The 23,634-nt window shown below is 30.3% G+C and overlaps 1 protein-coding gene across 1 annotated transcript in view; it reads left to right on the top strand.

The window, feature by feature from the left end:
* The first annotated feature begins 4,780 nt into the window (after positions 1–4,780).
* Positions 4,781–23,634, top strand: part of LOC121113691 (trace amine-associated receptor 8b) — an 89,916-nt gene continuing 71,062 nt past the window's right edge. The window contains exon 1 of the mRNA XM_040707535.2: positions 4,781–4,934. The gene's annotated coding sequence lies outside the window, so the exon portion shown is untranslated. The remainder of the gene's footprint in view (positions 4,935–23,634) is intronic.

Raw genomic sequence — 23,634 nt, 5'->3', positions numbered from 1 at the left:
AGTCCCAGGGGAATGCTTGAGATCACCCCAGCCTCCAAGCGCTTGGAAACGTTGTAAATTGTCTTCAACGAGGCCCCAACCTGTATCTTAATGTTGTTATGAGGCACTCCCGCTCGGAGGAGGGCTGCAATTTCGATCCTCTTGGATCTGATTTGACATGGTCTCACGTGTGGAAGTTGTTTCGCTCTCACAGGAAGGATTTTTGTTTATTTTAACAGTAAAAATACGAAACAATCAGATTGGTTGCCACAAAACCTCTTAAAAGTATATTTACATCATTGGTAAATAATTTTGCACGCCCCGGTATTTCTAAGTTCTTTAAATATTATTAATTTCAAGCTTTAACAATTCCCTCTTTTAAAATGAAGAGGATCTATGATTGTGAATTTTCCTTGTTTGGGGGTAGAAAATTCCACCTTGGTCATTTTCATAATTTAAATTTTGAATATAACAAGGCCACATTTAAATTAAATAATTTTTTTATTTTGAAATGAAGAATGGTTGAGGTTTGAAGACTATTAAATGCAAATTTCGTTGACATTTTTTCATATTTTTAGTTTTCTAATTACACTATTTCAAAGAACAAAAAATCCCAAATTAAAAACAAAACTACTTATTGATTTGAAATGACTGAGAGTTTTTAATTTAGGAGTTTTATGTAATAAAAAGATCACTGGTCATTTTTTTATTAATAAAATATCTTTTTTGTTTAAAATATTCTCAGATTAAGACAGTGGACCTTAATCTTATAGGAGATACCCTTTCTGATTGGAAAGATAAAATGTGATTTCTTTGGAAGATAAGTAAATACTTTAATAGTGCACAAAATTAACCATGCATCAGTTTCAACCAAAAACAACGGTCTTCATGGAATAAAAACAACAAAACAAAACATGAATTTTACATAAAAACATAACTCAATGAACCTTTGCTGCAAATCAATGTGTATTTTGTAGTTGCCTTTCAGACAAAAGTTCAGAAATCGTAGCTACACTTTGACAAGTGCAACACTCTTATCGTTTTCGCAACAGGGTCTGTGTCTTTTCTGCATTTTTATTTCGACCATCCTCGAAAAGGATTTATCAAAAAGATATGTTGGTACAACAAGTATGAGTATATCCTGAGCTTTCTTTACAGTATGAGGGTATGGTACAATTTTCTAACACCAAAACGTTGACAGCATCGTTGTTTTGAAGAGTTGCTGTTAAATCTGGCTCTTCTAAAGTTCAATGATTTCATCGATATATTCATCGTTCACGTCTGCAGCCCAAAATAATCAAGGTGAACGCCTCTCTCACTCATGACCATTTGGTGGGGAAGTATCCCTCAAGATACGTTGCAATCTCTTCTAGACCTTCGAATGATATCATTTTGTTGAGTTGACACTAACTATCTCTGAAAATAAATGGTAAAAGATAACTAAAAGCTCACCCTTTTCATATTTATTTCCTATAAATAAATATTCTCTTCCTAATCTCACTGTTATGACACATTTATGTATCAAATACCTATTTACTACTAATGGGCCTATCAATATGAGTATGATTTATAGATCAATCTTTAGGATATTTGTGATAAGCATTAATGGATTTGTGGTTATTTCTTAAATGTTATAGCATAAATGGCTATTCATTTTTTTTTTTGTTCTTGTAAAACAATCATAATGGATAAAATCGTGCTTGGAATAAATTGAAATATGTTTGTTTTGTAATGTGATAGTTATATTTGTGAGAAATAGGCATTTTGCATATAATACGGGGATTTCCATGCTTTTCAAAACTGCAGAGCCTTATAGCATTTTGTTTTATATCTTACTGCTTATAATATATGCTCAACCAAATTTATTACTTGTTTAGTCCCTCGCGGAGCACAAGAGTTCCTAGTCTCATATTTATAGGTGTAATTCAACAAAAAAATTCTTTTTTTTGACGAAAATGTGATACCTATAATGGTGTGATTGAACTTCATTATGATCCCCCCCCCCTCTTTTTTCTATAAAGGTGTACGTTTGATCATATCATATTTTTTTTTTCTACACCATATATAAATAAAGTGATCTTTAATTCCACAGCTTCACCACTCTATACTTTTTTTAAAAGATTTATAAGTGTGTTATTAATAGATGAATAAAAAAATATTATTATCAAAAAGTACGGCCCTTCAAAAATTGAAAGTCAAAAACTTAAATCAAGCTTAATTTTTATATTCATAACAAAAAACAATTTAATTTAATACAAAGATTTCCTGTATCAAGAAGACAGCTTTTTAATGGTTATTTTATTGTTTTGAGTTTCCATGTATCACAAAGCAAATATTCATCAGCAATGTTTATTTTTTCATCTTTAAAATCTCAAAGTTAAATATAATTATTTTGCAAAATTTCATTTTTAAATAGGTTTACTGTCTTATCATACAAATTTAAATCAAATCCGTCTCGTCGTGAAAATATATTTCGGAATAACCCATATACATAAATTAGATCAGTGGTTCCCAACCCAGGATCCTTGGAACCCATGTGTTCTACGAGAAATCAAAAAATTAATAAATATAATATTTGGATATCCTCTACAATTAACCCATTCCAGGCGATAGGTTAATTAACTTACTACTATATATATTTAAGTAAGAATTTTCTTATCTACGTGAAATATTTATTAATTAATTTTTGTTTATCTGTCTTTGGAGTATGTTACTTAACATTATTAAAAAAAAATGAAACTATAAATTATTTTTTGGAGGAGTCCACATTACTCAAGAGTCTAGCTCGAATCAAGAGTGTTGTTCAAATTAAAATCATTGCTTCCAGGAAAAGACAACTCTCAATGTGAAGCATAAGGTATACATATTCAATTTTATTTCTAAATGTTTTTGTGATCCTTGATGTTACTACGAATGAATTATTAATCATTTCTATATATTTTTTACAGTTTTATTCATTTTGAAGTAGGTGGTAAAAAAATTAACCTCTTGTCAGTAAGGTAACCATAGTTAATTTTAGAATATATTGTTTTCATAGGAAATATCTTGCTGTTAACAAAATTTTAGAGACAGTTTCAAGGATATTTCATTTTATATGACAAGATACCTCACCAAAAGGAAAAATATTAAAATGTCTTATGACCTCAATTTTGATTTAAAAAAATTGAAATACACTTGCAAGTACCCAATCATGTATTAAAAAAAATTGCCCATTTTTTATGAAAATGAAACTTAGGAACATGTTCAGCATATGTACGGGTATTTCTGTATTGAAAATCATGTTTTTCTTATCAAAGCTCTCAGGGTAGGGATTTCAATGTTATATTACTTTTTTCTGGAAATTTAGACTATTTTACGCACTTATTTATATCTTAAACTTATTTTCAGATTTAAACAAACTTACATATGAAAATTGAACTTAATTAATATATGTAATATTGATTAGAAGATGACAGATTTAAAAAAAATAGTAGTAGGGTACAGGATGTGGATGGTCCATTGAAATTTAAACACTTAATAGTTCAATCATTAATGAAGGTTTAGTGGTTGAAATTAATTGATGTTTCAATATATTCAAGCATAAACAATTACTAGAAAAGAAAAAAAAAATCTGACATTTCTAGCTTACGTGCAAGTCGCAAAAATGACACTTGAAAGTGATGGACGAATTCCATTCGTACACTCCAAGCAAATGTGCGTCTCAAGGACGTCTCTGTCTACGCTGTTTACTAGTCCAAAACGTTGGAGAGGAAGAAGGGATCTATCAAGAAGACTAAACTGGCCCTGGAGGAATTGAAGAAAAAAAAACCTCACTTCCATGAGGCTCCATGCAAGAAATCTCAGGATTTCACACCAGACTGTCTAGAAAGCCATCAAAAAAAGTGGGTGGTAAGAACATTTAGGGGATGGAGATGCCCTTATGACTCAATTATGAAATACTGAAATAACCCATCTCCTCCCGTGGCAAGACTCTTTTGAATGAGTCATTTGAGTTCTTTTAAACTCAAATTTTGACACTTTTGCCACTCCCATCCAGCCCTATTGCTAACCCCCTCCATTACACCTTTTGGGTGCATACCAAGGAAAATACCTTCAGTGTCCTTCATTCAAACACCGAGGCCCTCAATGCCACTATGAGTACACGACAGAGGACTTTATATACTGCAAGTATCAGGCCTTCCGCAGTCCGATGAAAGTCATCATTGCCGCTAAAGGTGGCTACATTAATGATTACGAGAGCTCAGATAAACATCTATGTATAGTTTGTATTTTGTTGAAATTCTATTGATAATTCATAATTCATCGTAGAAGTTTATTATTCAAAGTGTTCAGATTTTAATGAGCCATTTGATAAATTATAAAGCGGAACATAATTTTAAAATAGCTTGTTTATTATTTTTTAGACTAGGAACAGTTGTCCTGTCGCTTCTTGTTGGTGCTGTTATCATATTAGTGTCGCTAAGCCTTTTTTTAGGGGTGCCATTCTCTTAAATGTCTTTAAAGCTCCTTAAGTAAATTTAAACTTAGAAATGATTTATTTTTATTCTAATTGATTTGAGTAGATTTTTCTATATGAATCAAATCAAATCCCATTATAGGATCGTCTTGTTCTTGCTCTTGATGAAATTGACGATGATAAAATAAGAAGAACGATGATTTTTTTTTTTTGTAAAGGGGAGGGAAAATTGAGAAAGGAGAAGAAAAAGCAGGGGGAAATAAAAAAGAAGTAGAAAGGAGAATCTCGAAGAATGGAGTAGTTAATCTATGGCGCAAAAAATCCCCCTTCCTTCATTATAATATTAGTTGTAGTTTTAATATGGTAAGAACCATCGTGGAGAAGAGTAGATGCTCAACATCCTTCTGTACAACTCACAACAACATCTCATGAATTCTTCCTTTTTCTAAAACAATAATAAGTCATGCACTATTTTCAAGTGAATTGAAAAGAATTTTCGGTAAGCATTTACTCATAGTATCCTAATTTTGTTGTTCTTTATTACTTAATAATTCCATGGCCATAGATTTGGGATACACTATTTGATATTATTTATCAATATCAAAAAAAAAAAAGTTGAACAAAAAAATAAATCCCTTACAAAAATACCCAGATTAATAAATGGATTTCCACAATGTATTTTATTTTATTTATGTGTCTGATCTTTTAAAAGCATAAACATGTAAAAGGTTTTTCTTGTTTTGTTCTTTACCTATCACCAATACTGGGAAATCATATGCGGAATGATAAACAATAACTAGCCAATTATTGTATGTATAATATACATAGAGTATTAAGATGGATCGTGATTGATATATTACGAAAAATATATTTGATGCATTGATCAAAGCTATCTCTCTTGAAAACAATAGTTTTCACAATTCCTGTGGAGATTTCATGAGGGCTTGTGTATTAGTATTCTATTGCTAAGATACTTGTTTTTTTTAAAGCCCAATTCATTTTGTGCACATTTGATTAAAATCAACATTTTCAGTAGTTTTTCAAATGTTTATTTCTGCGCAGAGCATTTCACGGGTCCCTTTTTTTATAGGACAGAATGTAGTCTAGCGTGGCAGTTCAATGAGACATAGCCCTCTGTTAATTCTTCTTAAAACATACTACAAGTATTTTGCTAACCGTGTTCAGCCGTTCCAACATATAATGGTTATTTTAGCAATATTTATTTGCTCTGAGTAGTTGTTATATATTGTATGTAATACTATCAATATCTGTCCGCAAATCGATCACTATTTATTAGGACTGGTACGGTGCAGGTTTTACAGTTCCGTTTGGTATGCTTTTACCCTCGGTGCAGTACGCATAGATTCAATCACAATATTAAATATTTTGATATTATGAAATTTGGGTTATTTTTTTATCATTCTTTATTTTGTTCATATATTATATATAACATAAATAAATCGAAGTAATTGCTTTGGTTTGTATTTTTTACAAAATCAAACAAATTTTTTGCCTCATAAATAAATTCTACGCCTTAAATATTGATATAATACTTACAAATCTGAGTCAAAAGAAATAATGACTCACTAAATGAAAACATGTATCCCAGTAGACGAAACCCCAAAATTGTGTTACGTTAGTATCCTTCAAAAATTTAACCTTTATTTTTATGCAAATGCCACTTAAATAAGCAAAAAAAAGTTTAGTTCTCTATTAAAAAATATTTTTTCTCCTTTTACACAGAAATAAACTAATATATATTTTCATTTATTGATTTTCAATTTTGTGCTAACTTGGCCCATGGATGAGACAAGTTGGCTCAAAAAATTGCTAAAGTTATAGTTGATATTACAACTTCAGTACCTCTACTTATTTGATGAAATACATAACAAAAGTGGCATATTCTTTGTAACTTTTCTAACCAACTAAGGAAGTCTCAATATCACTTTTACAAACTAGAAGTGCACCCACCGACCTCACTTTTCCCTATTAAGTTACCAAGTTGTTTGCAATAAAAAAAAATCTCTATTTGTTATTTCTTAATTGGTAGTACTTCGATAGCACTCAGATTCAATAAAAAAATTTATCTCATTGATAAAAGAAATGAATTAACTAAGTACTTTGAAAACTTACAAAAAAAGTTTTTAAATTACAGAAAATAAAAAGGTATATTTGCTCAAAAGACGATGCAATAGCACATACACCTATTTGAATATCATTAACCAATTAATTATTGTCAGCCTACAGAGTTGGGAAATTTGCCAAGCAGTTTGTGACTCTACTTGGACTAGAGTTTCCATCTTGAAAAATGAGGGTTTTGGCCCTTAAAAAGCGAGAAGTAAAATCATATTTCCCTAAATAATTAGTGAATGCCAAAGAAGAGAAGACAAATGGTTCCACAATATAAAGTATTTTTTATCCAGTTCATAGTCTTACGGAGCTTAGGCTAAGAAATTTCTCTCCTCTAGTCGATAAGAGCAATATTTTTGTAAAACCATTTTTTTATTGAAACAATAGGAGAGAAATATAAAGTTATACATATGTATACTGAACTTAGAGAAGCTCCATAGCCATATTGGTGTTTGGGGCAGAAAAAATTTGTTTATGTTGTAAAAAACAAAGAAAATTACAAAATAAATGATATGTAGCTCAACCTATGATCTCATGCGACAAAGATTTATAATTTTCCCTGTCAGAGAATTTATATGATTAAGATTTTCTTTCAACATGTTATTTTATATAAACGGCAAGAATTAACATAAATGCTTATAAACACTAGATTTACTGACATCCACGAACGTCACAGAAAGCAAAAATCAAGATATTGTCCTTACAATTTGAGTAATATTTGGGAGGAGAGAAGCTTAGCTGTCATGATGTTTTATTAAATCAGCTGCGATCAACTATGGGAAGAAGGAAATAAGGACGAATTTCACTCTATTTATAACAAAGAATTACTTCGATATCAATCCTCAATTAAAATACATTTGATAAGTGTTTCTAGGCAAAAAATCATGAAATATTATGTGTTTTTGTCAAATTATAAGTTGTAGTAAAAAAAAAATGCAGATGACACGTTGGATTGAATAATTCTAAAGAAACCTTGAAAAAAGTCTACTGCGTGAATTCCTCACGGCTATAAAATTATATTAATGTCTAGCCCTCCAAAAATCTTGTTTCCATGTATGATGGGAAACTTTGACTCAAAGCCGAGATGAATAAAGTAAAATCCACTTGACAAAAACTCTTAGGTTTTTTTTAATTAAGTTTTGTCTACAAATTTAGCTTATTAACACAAACGAAAGCTAAAGTTATTATTGTAAAAATTGTGCTATAATTGTATTCTTAAAAAAATATTCTGATTAATCCCAAATTGCAATTTGCAAACATACATTATCGCAATCAAATAATTAAAAATTGATTGATGTTTATGAAAGACAATATCAGTACCAAATTAAGTACCATAACTCAAATTAAGGTTGTATTTTAAATAAAATATTCTTGGATATTTCAACTCATTCCCGCAATTGTAACTCAATATCTATAATTGTCCAAAATATATCCTTTAAAAATTGGGATGTAATTATACCTATTTGATGCAAAATACAAAAACTATAATAATAATAAGTTAGACATCCTTTTTTTTCTTAATTTTTGTGTACTTTGCTTAAATCAATCCAATGTACTTTTGTAATTCAAATACTTATAGTAAAAAAAATGCAACAAATTCATTTTAAATTGGAACAATAAATATAGTTATTTATTTTAATTATAATGTTAATAGTATGATCAATTTTTCTTTTTGCTAATCTTTGAACAAATATGAAATAAAAGTTTTCTAATTCTGTGGGTTTAAAGACTCTCTATTTTGAAATTTTGCAAATTTCAATTATTTTTTTAATTATCTATTGTAAACTGCAAAGTAACTACTAAGATACAGTGATTGAAAGTTGACAAACCCCGTTTTATTTTAATATAAAAGAGATCTAATACGCTCATGGAAAAGATGGAAAGGGACAATCCAATAAAACGAGGCAAACTCTTCCGTTCGGGCAACTCTAAAACCGACAGAGCCGAACAGGTTAGCGTGGACAAGATGGTGTGTACAACTTTCCTGATTTTAATGTTACCCTTGCTCGATGTGATAATGTAACCTAGTGCTTTCTAGGTAACTATATGTCCTTTTGAGACAAGACAATGTGAACACCATTTTTCTCTAGTGCCAACCCACTATTCCTTAGCGTATTGTGAGAGTTAGTCCAACCACATGCACCACCCCATTACCAATACTCAGAGTGTCTACGTCAATGTAGTGTGAAAAAAGATGGAGAAAACTCTTGGGAGAAGGATACACATCACCTTTAAGACCCATTTCGAGGTCATTAACAAAGTTCGGACATTCAGCTCTAAATTATAAGCAACAGTTCTTTTTTTTTTACTCTTGTAAATCTAGTTTTCTGGCTAAATTTAGATGAATTTAAAAAAAAAGAATATAGGAAAATAGATATCTGATACTATTCTATTTTACTGTGAGTAAACTTTAATGAAACGATAAACCTTGAATGTATTAACCAACATGTGTAATTAGTATGTCCTTTATCTTTTCTTTTTATGGATCTAACATAGGAAGAAACATATTTAAAAATGCAACTAAAATAAATAATGCATAAAATTATAGAATTGAATTATACTGAGTGCACATGTTATGTTTGCCACCATTTTGACTTACTCTCATTTGGAAAACACATTTACCTATGCAGATGATTTTTTTTTTGTTAGATAGCTTATTAACACTTGCACCAGTTGAAAACATTAATTGACGAATTAGTTATCCAAAATACTCGGAAAAGGCGCGGAGCCCTCCTTGGAATCCACACCAGGAGCAACAACGTAACAATTGTTTGAACTCAGTGACTCAGTGAGACGTTCATTTGAAAGATTAGGATGTTTTTATATGTGGCAAAATGGCTCAACTCCCTGTCACAGCTCCATCAAGATAAAATTCCTGGGTTTGCTACGGAGCCAAGTGGTGAAGGCCTGCTCACGCTTTCAACCTCAAATAGAGACTGTAATTAAGGCTGTAGGTGATTTTATTAATTAAAACAAATTCGAATCTATCAAACTTTCAGAATCCAGTTTTTATAATTGTGTTTGAAAAAAAAAATATATATATATTTGTCGTGTTTATGTATTGAAACTAAAAATCTAATTTTGAAAGAAGGTTACTTGAAAGGTTTTTGTTATATCCTTAAGAGAAAAGCCAACTACCGACAACATGTAATTACTAACAAAGAAAATAGCTTCAAGATACACATACGGTGGTTCTTTTATTTGTTACTTTGAAGCCTAAAAGAAAAACATATTTTTGAGTAAAAGTAAACTTTCTTTGAAATTCAAAAAATTATGTAACTTGTTGGGTGAATAAAAAAAATTGTGGTACAGGAAAAACTAACTGTTCTATTGAGCATGCATTTGTCAGGTCGTTACTTTTATTGTATCACGCAATCTTCCTCCAAAAAAAAAAAAAAAAACAAGAAGAAAGGATGAAATCATCTGTTAGTTAGACAAATATGTCAATTAAACAAACTATTATTTATCTCTTAAGTCCTCCTAGGTAGATTATCATTGTTATATTATTTTTCCACAAATTTTAAAACGAATTAAATATATATTTCATAACATTTGATTTCATACTGTATTATAATATTACATAGTAATATTTAAATACAAAAGCGTAGATATACATTTGTATTTCTATATGAGGCTAAATATTTATTCATAGAATATATAAATATATATATACGAGGAGGGATCAACAAGAAATTGTATTCCTGTCCTTTTGGAAATAAAGTAAAAATATAGTATTGCTTATTACTTCGTTTATTAATGGAAAAAAAGACATAATGAAATAGCCATGACGTATCAATGGAATCGACAGCTGACAACAAAATACATTTGATATTTTTTGGTTTGCGAGGTAACGTTGTGATGTTCATCTATAGGTAAATAGATCGTCCAATCTCTGAACTATTATAACTATAAGATTAAAAAATTTGTTTTGCTTGAGGTTGCAGCCGTCCCAAAATTTTAAGTCTCGTCATGTTTCGTCATAAATCTTAAAGAAGTGTTCAAATTCTACGTAAAAGACATCGTATTGAATTTTTTTTTTCACTAAACGACGTCATTATAGATATCCTTCAAGGACGTAATCCTTTAACAATCTTCTCCATTTTTTATAAGAATAACAAACACTTTAATTCCGGATTAATTAAGAGTCCTAACAAACTATTCCTGTGGAAACCATAAAATATAATTAAAGTTTAACTACACCAATTCAATTGATAAAGTGAGATGTTTTACTATACTGGTTGTAGAATAAGTACTGAGCCTCTAGGTAGTCATTAAAATACTCATATTTGATTAGGATGATGTTGTATAAGGAATATATTATTTGATGATATTTTTAAATATAACAATGTACATTGACTATGAATCTGGCCACCATCAGTACTAATGACAGCCTCCAACTATCTCCGGAACCCCTTGCACACATTGGCAATGAAGTTTTTTTATAATCCATCACTGCTGGTTAGCGGAAGTCTTCAGGGCATCAATATTCGGCTGGCAAACTTTGCAGTCCTTTTTCTCAATTTTACCAGCAAACGGTGTAATTCAGTGGATTCAGATCTGAGGGGGGCCAAAGGTTCTTGGACCAGAAGCTCATGCTGCTAACCATCAACTCTTGTACAATATTAGCAGTATGGGCCAGAGCCCGTCTTGCTGAAATACGTACGTGGCCTTCATGGTCTTGGTGATCTATGGGACCACATTTTCCAGCAAGTAAGTTTTCTGTGGGTAACTAGTATACATAAGGAAACCAAACTGGAGGTGTTTTCTCTCCAGTTGATTCCACAGGCTCGAACATCATCACAGAGGCCAAATATTTGGTCTTGGTGACTGCCCTGATGATGTTGTCAGCCTTACCAATGCGTACGACTCGATAATTTTTCTTGTTGTGTTGAGGCTCAACAGTAAAGGTCCTTTCATTGGGGGAAAAAAATTACCTGGTTACTTCTGTGCTTAAGATCATTGAAGAGTTGTTCACATCACTGAAGACGTAGTTCTCTTTGACATTGGGACAGGAGGGGCCTCTCAACTCTTCTAAGCGACCTTCCTCCAGCCTTTCACATGGCCTGCCCAAAGTAGATCAATGCACCTTATTCTTCTTGGCCTACTCTGACATCCTAATCATTGGGTTGACCTTAAAGGTATCCATGGGTCTTCCACTCTTGTGTTTGTCCTTAAGGTTGTCCATATCAGGCAAACGATTTCTCACCAAACAGACTGTGGCTTTGCTGACATTTAAGTTCTTCTTGATGTCCGAGGTGGTTCTCCCGGTGCAGACTAAATTACTTTTGATGGCTTTTCTTGCCTCCATCGATACATATACATAATTTTTATTTACACCATAAACATCATTCAAAGGCTTAGAAAATAAGTTATTCAAAAATAATCGGAACTTTATTCAAAATACCTATTCAAAACTGTATTTTTAGAAAGTCTCTTTACTTTTTCTATACCCAAATATATATATGAATGAAAAAATATCATTTGGAAATGATGTTTTAAAATTTGGAGCGTTTTTTAAGAACCAATAACAGGGACAGATCGAATTATAAGTCCCCATATTAAGAAAAAATACAACTCTAGTATTGCTTATAATTTGTCATGAGTTAATATTTTTTCTATTATAAATAGTTTTTTCCCATCTCTTACAAAAACTTCTGAAATTTGAAAACGTCTTTAAGTCTACTAAATTGATTATGCAGAATATTGGTATGTAATACCTTCGTGACATATCAATGGACATAACCTATTATTTTAATTACCATATAGACCCGACTACTTCTCTTTTTATATGTTCTATGAATAAATGAAATTTTTTATTCTACTAAATTATATTTTCGAATATTCTTATCCTCTTCAAGCGCCAAGGTATATGTGAATTCCGTTTTTGTACGTAACTTTATGTTCATGTCGTTTAAAAAAACGCTTTGATCAAAAATATTGGAATATAAATTACCTAAAGTTTCCACCGAATAAGTACATCGCCTACACCGTTTATGTGCATCTATCGGCCAACTTTTATTTGATGATAACACCCTTTATCTTCCTATTGTCCACATTTAAAAAAAAATTGCCACTCGATTTGATCACAAAATCAAAGACTATATACTTAACTTGCAAAGTAAAGACTCGCAACTCGATTTATATGAAATTCATTACTACGGAACTGGACTCGATAAAAATATTGAAGTACTTGGATTTGCATTATAAAAACTTATCTGACCTTTGTTTAAGACTATAGTTTACCGCTATAAAAATAATCAAAATGATCGAAGTTGTGCATTGAGTATAATTTCAGGATCATATTCTCACAATACTTTGTTCAAAATATTATAAATAGAATAACAACAAAATTAATAGATAGGCCCTTAAATAAGACTATTACTATGTTATTTAATATTCTAAATTTTATTAGTATAGACACTCTTATTTGTTATAAAGTTTTACAAGTGTTTGGAAAATCCAACATATACATATATATTTACGTTAGTATCTCGATTTTTTTTGTGTGTATTTTGGGAATGGTAACCTATCGCAAGTTTTTCCTTGGTATAGAAACATACAATGACAGGTCTGAGTCCCATAGAAAAAGATTTAAAGGTTACACAGATAGAGAAAATATATACCTAGAGATGACAAGACATGACTAAAGGGTGTTTCATTGCCTTCAGCTATTCACTTTTGTCGTATGATATAGGGATATATTTAATATCTTATTCCAACTCGGAGATTTAAAAGAAAATAAAGATACAAAATGTGAAAGAACTTATTCTGAGTTTTTAGAGTCATAGAAGTCAAATTATTTTACCGTCACTTGGGAAACAAATATTGATTTAAGGAATGACTTGTTTTAGTCCACATTGGACGAAAAGTTCTTATCAAATTTCAAAATAATCTCTTAAGAGATGGCAAAATAGTTACTTATCAATATCAATTGGTTCACAAATTCATTTTCCTCGCCTTCTCTGTTCGAAATCGAAATCCCGTATAATGGATCCTGAGAATAAAAACGTTGTTCTGTCGGTTCATACTCCTATGGGAAGGGATGAAATTCAAATTTAAGTAGTTTAAAGTACAAGATAATTCATTTTCCACAAATTCTAAAAAAATCTTAATCAGTTCGATCATACTATGTGTAAGACCTATATAACGTTTTGGACACTATGGGAAGCTTTGGAGAACCAGATTTGTCTATAATATTTTTCACTTTTATTTCGAAAATATTGACAAAGAACAGAATCACCTTCCCATCTACATCCCCCTCTCCCCCCTCCCCCTCAAGACGAACATCCACGAAAGACTAAATAATATTATTAAATCAAATATATTCTGATTTAAAAAAAATATCTTAATATGTTATGACACTTTTATATCTTTTAATTTTATTGTTAACCATTATGTCGGACAATACTTTTTCATGGGAAGAAAAATATATTTTTTTGAAACCAAATGAATAAGGTTGATGTAGTGATTATCAATTCTTTCTGACTTTTCTTAAACATGTCTTGATAATCTTTCGAAGATGATTGACATATTTCTATTAATAAGGACTTCTATTAACAAAAATGTAAATGCTGCAATGTGAGCCATTTTGCTGACGAAATATTTTTACAAACAGAAAAAGAAGTCGACAAATAGACTGTATAATAAGCTTCTATTCGGATTATTAGTTTAATAACTTTTGAATGAAATTAAAGATGGACAAGGATCTTCTTAATTATGAAATAATGCTCTTTGACAAATTATACATTTAATAACTTTTTGCAAAACATACACATAATAGTCTGCAATGTAAGAAATTGAAGCACTACACAGATGAAATGTTTTATTATTTGCTTCGTCATTGCAGCAGTTCAATTCAAAATATGCCTCTGTAGACTTGTTTTGGTTGTTTATTTAAATAATTTGACGTTCATCATCAATACCATTGGTCACAGTTAACAATATAGTTTCATCTTGTGGAATACAGTTCCCAGTGACATTTTGAATTAGTCCTCTTCTACCATGGCTGATAATTTCCAAAATTAAATATTCAACATTAAAAATATAACAATGCACCAAAATTAAACCACTAAACATTTTAAATATTGTCTGGAGGCACATTTAAATTGATTCTTTCATCTGATTGCAGCAAACAGATGTAATAAATGATCTTACTAAGTTTATGAGAACAAACATATTCAATATTCATATCAAAAGACTTTAATAATTCCACAAGATGCCTTAGAGAATATATGTATGGAATTTAGAAAAATGGGGAAGTGCGTCGCCTAGAAGCAATTATTTTAATCCCGTCACTTCTTGTTAAAACTTCATACAAATGAATTACTTTTTTGAATATTTCTTCTCTTCTGCTTGAATTATATAAGATGGAGGCATGTTCCTTAGAATTTGTAGCTGTACTTGGATGTACTATTTATAACATCAAAACCATGATTATTATGTCAAATGAAAATTGAAACTAATAGCTATAAACCAAAGAAAATACGTTAATTATAATTTTTAATTGATGAACGAATCGTTGTAATTATATTGAATCTTCTTTGGTTTTAATCTGCCGATTATTTGTCAATGAATTAATAACTCCGAAACTGCTCTAAATGGAATAAGCTAAATAGATCTTCCTGTGAATATAATTAAGATGATGGTTCAAATAATTTAAGATGTACTTAAGTCAAATAAAGTTCAATTTTTTCCTTCGGATTAGAACATATCTTCAATTACACATATTACAACAACTGCATCCATATTTTTATGATCAAAATGTTTCTTCGCTGTTTGCTTAACTAAGCCAAGTTAGAGCTCTTGTCACCTATATATATTTCTTTCTGTATGGTTAGGCATCACTATTGAAATCTTTAATTTTCATATTTCCCTAATAATAAACTGTTAGGTAGTTGTTTTTTTTTGGTTGTATTTTTTATTTTATTTCAATGCCTTATAAGAAGTGTTACAATCGTTGAATTGAACCCAAGTATGCCCCGTTCTGCTTTGATAACTTGTTACGAACGAAAATCCAACTTCTTAATCCCCTTCTTGGCGCACTATAATTCACGACTGATCTGGTGAAGTGCAACACTATTTAATAAACACTAGTAGTATACACTCACACCTGAGGACTCAAAAATTATAATCCTTTTCGAAACCGTCTATCCTCAGTTCAAAAAGTCTCCCCATTTTTTACTTGACGCTATTCGAAAAAGCTGACAAAAAACTACAATTAGATGTTGATTTTGTTTTTGCACAATCAAAAATGTTTAAGTAACAAGCAAAATGGTAGAGGGTGTAAGATCTCCTTCACGCATAAGTGTATCTCCGACAAGAAGATTTTCATTGTGGGCACTGTTCTGAACTGGAGAAATGATCGTTCCTTGGCTATATCAAGAACTCAGGTCAAAGGAACCTTCAGGACCAAACACCCAGCTTAGTTCAGGGTCCTCGGCGTCGTGGTGTCCAACCACAGTAAAGTGCTTCCCTAATTATTCAAAGTCAGCAAAAAAGTCAACACGGACGTCTACTACAACGCCCTAAAGTATCAAGTCATACCATGGTTGAAGAACACGTTCTCCAGGAACAACTATGTGTTTATCCAAGACGGGAACCTGGTACACAAATCCAAGAAGGTACCATTTCTGCAGAGATAACAAAGCTGTCTTCTTGCCGGCAGACTTCTGGCCTTGTCCTCACCCGACGTAAAGCCCCTGGACTTCGCTGTTTGGTGTATCTTGGAGGCCAAGATGAACATGACTTCCTACCCCAATGTCGATTCCCTGAAGGCCGTGATCACGGAGGAGTGGAACAACTTGTCCTTGGACTTGATTAAGGCTAGCTGTATTTAAGTTATTCCCTTTATTACATCCATCACTACGAATGGAGGCAGACACATTGAATAAAAAGTGTAGAAAACTGTACTTAAAGAAAAATTATAACTTCATTATGTAATCTTTGAGTCTAGATACCTTATAATGTTCATAAAGTTGGGAATTAAAAAAATGATTTTGTGAGTGGTGTCTCTTGTATATATAAACAAGGCTTTCAAAAAGTAACTATTTATTTTAAACATATGCAATATACATTTATTGTCCCTACAAAAATTTCATTACTCAGCAGTAGGATATAGCTAGCTTAAATATGCTGCATTTTTTGATATATACTAGTGACTATTAAAATACTGAGCAAAAAACTACATTCTGTTTGCTGCCTTTCAAATACTAAGGAATAAACTTATAATTATATCATAACTATTATACGCCAATACAATTATTACAAACAATAGAACAAATCAGAATTAAGTAATGGCTAAATAACGCTCGTATATAGATTTAAAAAGACTTTACAATATGTTAGCTCGAAACCAACATTGCATGGCTTTCTAGTTTACTATAGCTTGTTAAATTTTAACAAAAAGTTTAATTGGGAGTGTTTGCGAAAAGTAACATTAAATTACAAAAATTTATATATAAAATTTTTTTTCTGGTTTGAATTGTTAGCTTACTATTATCTTGTATTGACTTGAACTGTAAGCACTTTTATTAAATACAAAGTAACATATCCAAAAATTTACACAACTTCTCTTTACGCCACTTTTGTGATATGTACTTGCAATATCTTTAAAGTTGTGAAATAATATACGATCCATAAAATGTAATGCAATGTGAAACAAACATAAAATATATTTTTCGGAAATGATAAAATATCACGAGCTGACATTTGAGGTTTCTTGTTCATATCCATCATGGAAGTAAGCTTGTTTAATTTAAAAGCTTAGTGCAATTTAAGCTATTTGAGGATGCTTCCGTTTTTTTGCAATGAGCATTTCCTTTTAAGAACGTAAAAGGAATATTATTATATATATTTACAAAAAAGTCAACAAGTTGAACGCTACGTGTGGATAGATTTTTATAGTAAGTAATTAATTGTTTATGTACGTTACATCAGTAAATAGTAAATTTTTATTCAGATCTTTTTCATAAACGTCATAAATTGCAAGTTGAAGGAAGCCATCTAGGGCCCTCAAAGTTGACGTTTTTAATACATAATATTGATAAATTTCCAATAAATCCTCATGAAATTTAATTAAATCTCTGTATAAATGAAAAGGGCATTGAATGCAACTTGATTTGAATTATAAAAAGTGTTATTTGAATTAAATAATAATAACATGCACTAAAAGTAATTATAAATTGCTAGATTTGTTCAATTTTTTAAAAATTCGATTAGGATAAGAAATTTAGGATAATTATAAAAAAATATATACTATTTCCATGGTAATAACGTTCGATGTTTTAACGAATTATTTTTCAAGTATTTTATGTTCCATAATTTACAGAAATATTGCAATAGAGGTTAATACACAAATAAACTTGGTTGTTTAGGACCCCTTCCCCCCCCCTGTAAAAATAAGTGGCCTACATCAACAATGCTGACGTCATGTGAAAACGTTCTATATATGCATTGGAATGCTTCTTTTTCATACAGGACTTATTGCCAAAATTTTATTATTGATAAATGATACTTTGCTTATATTTTATTATACGTAATAAATTTTATTAAGGATTATTATAACAGAGAACTGAAGCATTCAAAATTAATGTTTCCTTTTTGTTTTCCTCGAGGTCAAAAGAATTGCAATCCATGTCTTGTGTCTACTCCTACAATTGATTATTTGTAGGCCTAAATGTATTTTTCCTAACTATAACAGATGAAAAATATTGCACAATGCAACCATTTTGATCGTAGCATTTATTTGTTGCACTGTCTAAATATGAAGCTATAATCACTGAAGAATCCAAGTAAATGTCTATTAAAAAATATAATATTATATAGGACAAATTGAAATTTAAAATAAAGATTTAATTATTCTTCACATAGGTTGGGGAGACCGGATAGAGACAGTCATAACATGGTTATGTCTTTTTCTTGAGCATCAAAAAAGATACAGTCACAATATATACATAACAAATGTGTAAAATAATACAGATTGTGGTTGGAAAAACAGTTATTATTATTTTTCAACAATATTTGTGTAATAAGGTAGTCAATTTTTTCATTGTTCCTTCTGTAAAATATGATTTAAACTATGGATTATTTTGATATCTGTTGACATGTTTTTATTAAAATTCAAAACTTAGTTAATTTTCAAAAATTTGAGATATCAAAACTTTATGTTGTACAGAGGGGTCAGTTGGGGCACGTACTGAAGTTTTCTTTATATTGTGTATTCTTCTTCGTTGTTTTATATATACAATGAGCATGCTTCTTAGTAGATTTAGGACTCTTGAACGATTTTTTTGGCCAAAATGAGCAACAAACAGCTCTTTTTTGAGAAATGAGCACGCAAAATAGAGAAATTTGATTTCAAAGAGAGATACAGGTTTGTTAAGAAAGTTAATGCTCATTGGTTTTTTTATATATTTATCATAAATTATTTTTAAATCTTGCTATATTATATTGACAAGTCAAGGTTTTGTAAAGATTGTCTTCCATCAACTTTTTCCTGCCATTAGTATTGGTGGTTTTTTAGCATACCTAAAGGCATTTTGACGTCCATATTAGTAGTTGGATCCAATTTGAAATTGGCGTGGTCTTCAAGAGTTTTATTATGATGGAAGCATCTCATCTTCACCGCCACTGATTATACGTCCAACTTTTTCGGAGAAATAAAAGATCAGGATTTTGCAATTTGGTGTAAAAGTAATTTTCTTTTGATGCAAGATTCGAGGGAGATTATTCATTATTCAATAGTCATTAGTGATCTAAATTTCACCTTAGTCTAATTGGCCAATGTCAGAACCTGGCCCTCTCACAAATCCCATAATGTAATAATAACCCTGATTACATCATTTATCATTCCAAAGAGAGAGCCAAATGAAGGGAGTTTTTTGCGTCTGGATTTTCCTTCAAGAAGTATCATCAAAGAATGATCTAAAGCTGAATTGTAATCTAATTATATAGATTCCAATTTTTCTAAATTTATTTTACAACAGTTTAGAAAAAGGAACAATTTTCACACACAAAAGGGGGCAAAAAAATCATTTTTTGAGGGATGGAGCAATCGCTCACAAATCCTAAGTCTATTTCTTAGCTAAATAAGGGCCTTGTAAAGGATTATAAAATTGAACTTCTCTGATCTATGGTATACCTATTATTAAAAATTAATATGCTACAATACATGAACAGTAATAATTCAATTTCTTAAAAGGTATTTTTTAGTCATTCAAAATAATTATATAATCTAATTTCCCTAATTTCTTACTCAAACTCAATAATGCAACCGAGTCGTACTCAAATGCAATTTTTGAAAAGACAAATGATTGTTGCAATCTATATAATCAATGCAAGGTATGTTTGAATCTAAGTATGTATGTCAAAAGTAAGTCATGCTTGAGTGTCTATTCATGATTAGTGATGAAAATGGTGTATACTTTGAACATGTTAAAAAAGAGAAACAAAAAATCAATATGGTAACCCTGGCAATGATTAAAAATATCATCTTTTGCACAATACTGTACTCTGTAATTCACGAAAATTCATTCAATTCTATTGATATTTAAAAAAGTTGTGTTGTTTTATTCAAATTCATATTGTATTGGGTCACAGTTTTGAGTGTAGGTTATAAGATAAATACTACAAAAAAAAGGTGTGAAATTTCAATAATATATTGCAAATGACTTAACTTTCTACTGGACAGGTTCTTTGAAGGAGGTAACTTCGTTTATGGGAGCAGTTTTTGAGACACTGGAATTCTGAAAACAAAGTTTGTCTGTTCGTCGACACCTAAAAACTGCGGCTATACCAAGTACTACCGTTAGTCTTTAAATAAATATGTTCGTACTTTGTGCTATATTTTGACGTTTATAAGACAGACCAGTTTCGAATAATTGAGCCAAAGACTATTGCCACTATCACACGTCTCCGTTGCTTAACAAATATAAGTTATTGTTTTTTGTCAAATTATAATCAAATGCCCTTTATGTCTTTGTAAGATTTGCATAATTTACAAATAAGTAAGCAATAACTGTGTATATTTGAAACTATTCCAAACATTGATTAAGCAATTAAAAGTTAAAAAAGATAGAAATATGTATATATTTGTAGCCGGCAATCATTGTTTGCTATTCTTCTTGGGACACCAGCTGAAAGAAATAATACAATTATTGATTTTTGATGTGCAATTGTAAAGATGTACATATATATTGATTTTATGTAATATTTGTATGTCTATTGAAGTATGTATAAAAGTAATGCGCGAAAAACATTCGCCAAATTTTTTATTAATGTGCAATATTTTATTATGATATAAGTTTGACGTAATTACAGAATTGTAGTAAAAAGATTCTTTCATGCAATGGTTTCTATATAAGTACATACAGGGAATAGTGAGAATGGTCGATATGAGATTTAGATTACATAATATATGTATAACTTATTCACTTTTAAAATTACAAAACCTCTCTAGTATAACCAAGACTGGTTTTATTCGAAAATATATATTATTTTATCGTCAATTAGTCATAAATAAATATATAATTGGTATAGAAAGTGATTGTTCTTCCTCTACGTAAAATATACCTTCAACTTGCGCGGTTGTTGCCACACTGGCAAAAAAATCTGGTTGAAAGATGATAAAATAAGAGCTTCTTTGCCAAAATGTCCAACATCAAAATTCTTGATAAATGTAAATCAGCTATACAAATTGATTAGATATCTGATAAAAAACACAATATATTCATTCTTGTAATATCTGATGAGTGTTTATAAACAACTATTATTGTTTATATAGATGGTAAATCTGGTGATATCCCTCAAAAAGTTGATTGCTGTATTATTTTGAAAAATGAAGATTTTGAAACAGAAACTAGGTGTACAAATAGAGAGTTAAAAGAACGGTTGTTCAGGTAAATGGAATACTTTCTTTAGGATTAAAAACAGAAGACCCTATTAAAAAAGTACTAAATTAACGTAAATTGCTGATTTGAGGTGTAAACAGAAAAGTGATGGAATGGAATTAAAGAAGCAAAAAAAATTGACAGACCATGACATTTCAAATATATCGGAGAACAAACAAAAATTCGATATAAATTGTTTACCTACAAAAATAAGAGTAAATTGGATAGAAAATGAAGTATATATTAAGCTACAGAATGAGATATTTGCGTAAGAATATCATGCATCAGCGCCGATGATAAGTAATCCATCATATTATTTTCAAATAAAATTCATACTTATAGAAATGAAAAAGAAATTATAAGTTTATTCTAACAGGTTAATTTATAGGTGAATTACTCTACATAAAGTGATCAATGAGTTATTCCAATTGAAGAAGATTAATAGCAATCATATCTAAGTATAATTTATTATATAAAGATCAGGAAGTAAAAATTGAACTTGCTATCACAAGAAATTTTTAAAATCAGTATGAAATGCAAGAAATATCAACTCAATTTCACAAATGTGCCCTGTCTACATTTTGAGATATGGCGATAATAACTATTTGTGAAATACTAATTCATACTTAACATGTTGAATAATCCACATGTAGGTTTATAATACATAATATAAGTTTAACATTCCTAAAGTGTAAGGTACATATTCTTGCAGTTTTTTTTATGTAAACATATGTACAGGGGAGAACGAGGCATGCCTGATAATAATTTCTTTCTAAAATGAACTACTAAGGTAAAATAATTCTTAAAATCAAATCAAAAATACTAGTTTAACAATTTTAAAATTTATAAAAGGGATATTAAATCAATTTTACAAGAGGTGAGACATGAACTGCATGATTAGTTAATGATAATCCATCTATAGATAATAACAGCTTCATCTAATTCAAGACAAATACGATTAACTAAGAAATAACTGAAAATCTAATTAAAGTGTCATGGATATTCCCTAGAAAAATGTTTTCCTGCGATGAAGTTTAATAACAGATCCTTCTTTCATGCTCAATAATAAATGCAAACTGCGATTAGAAGTTAGATGGAAAGGGATATAAAGAAATCTCTAATAAAAAATTAGCTCTTTCTTCGAGATAATTGAATCATACTTGATAATTGCAACTTTTTCAAGTTTCACCCACAAAACATGAAATTTTCCAACAAGATCTTTCATCAAACCATCCACAATTCCATAATTGATTATTTAGACGACAAAGTAGGAGTTTTAATGGATTATAGGATAAGTCCCTGTCTCCATGTTCATGATTCATCCCCTTTTAAATAGAATGGATTGTTTTTTAACGGAAGGATTATTTATAATATATTTTCAAGGCTCTCTCTGAGAGGTTGCGTGGCTAGTGTATATCCAGTTGTTAATTAATCTATGGTTTGTCTCTCCAATCCTTTATTTCAAAAACTGTGCCTAAATATATATACATCTAGGTGTATAGATATAAGTTTATTGATAACTATTTTATGTATATGAATTATTTTTGTCATCGAATATTAAACAGGATTTCATATGCTTTTATGAACCAATTCTATTTATGTACACGTTTATTTTGAAGCAAAGATGTATTCGAGTCAATTCTAATAAAAAATGATTGTTTTTTGCAATTTTTTATTTATGAGATGCTAAAATGCTTGTCGAAGTTATAACTTTTTGTATGCAAATGCTGGAAAGAAAAAAATAAACAAAATATTATTTTTGGTGTTGCATACCCAAGTACTCATACCCAAATAAAAAAATGTCTTAATACTTTGTGACATGGCTTCTGGGTTTCTTAAGATATTGAATACACTTGGGATAAGTCCTTATCATACAGATGCAAACACTGGAATCGATATTGACCCACTCTTCTTGGCAGCATCTCCAAATGTCATCGACATTTGTTAAATGTCTTGTCCACACTGACTTTTTTCAATGTAGTCTATAAATTATCCATAGGGTTAAGGTCAAGATTTTGGGTTGCCCAGTCTATGACCCCGTTATTGTTTTGCTAAAACCACCAAGGTCTTCCAAGCTTAATCATCTTTGATGATTGTTGCATTTCAAGAATCTAGATGTAGTCTTCCTTTTTCATGGTGCCATCAATTTTGTGAAGTTATCCAGTTATATTGCAGCAAAACAAG

The sequence above is a fragment of the Lepeophtheirus salmonis genome, chromosome 2 (genome assembly GCF_016086655.4).
Source record: "Lepeophtheirus salmonis chromosome 2, UVic_Lsal_1.4, whole genome shotgun sequence".
In the NCBI taxonomy this organism is placed as follows: Eukaryota; Metazoa; Arthropoda; class Copepoda; order Siphonostomatoida; family Caligidae; genus Lepeophtheirus; species Lepeophtheirus salmonis.
This window is presented reverse-complemented; position numbering and strand designations above follow the sequence as displayed.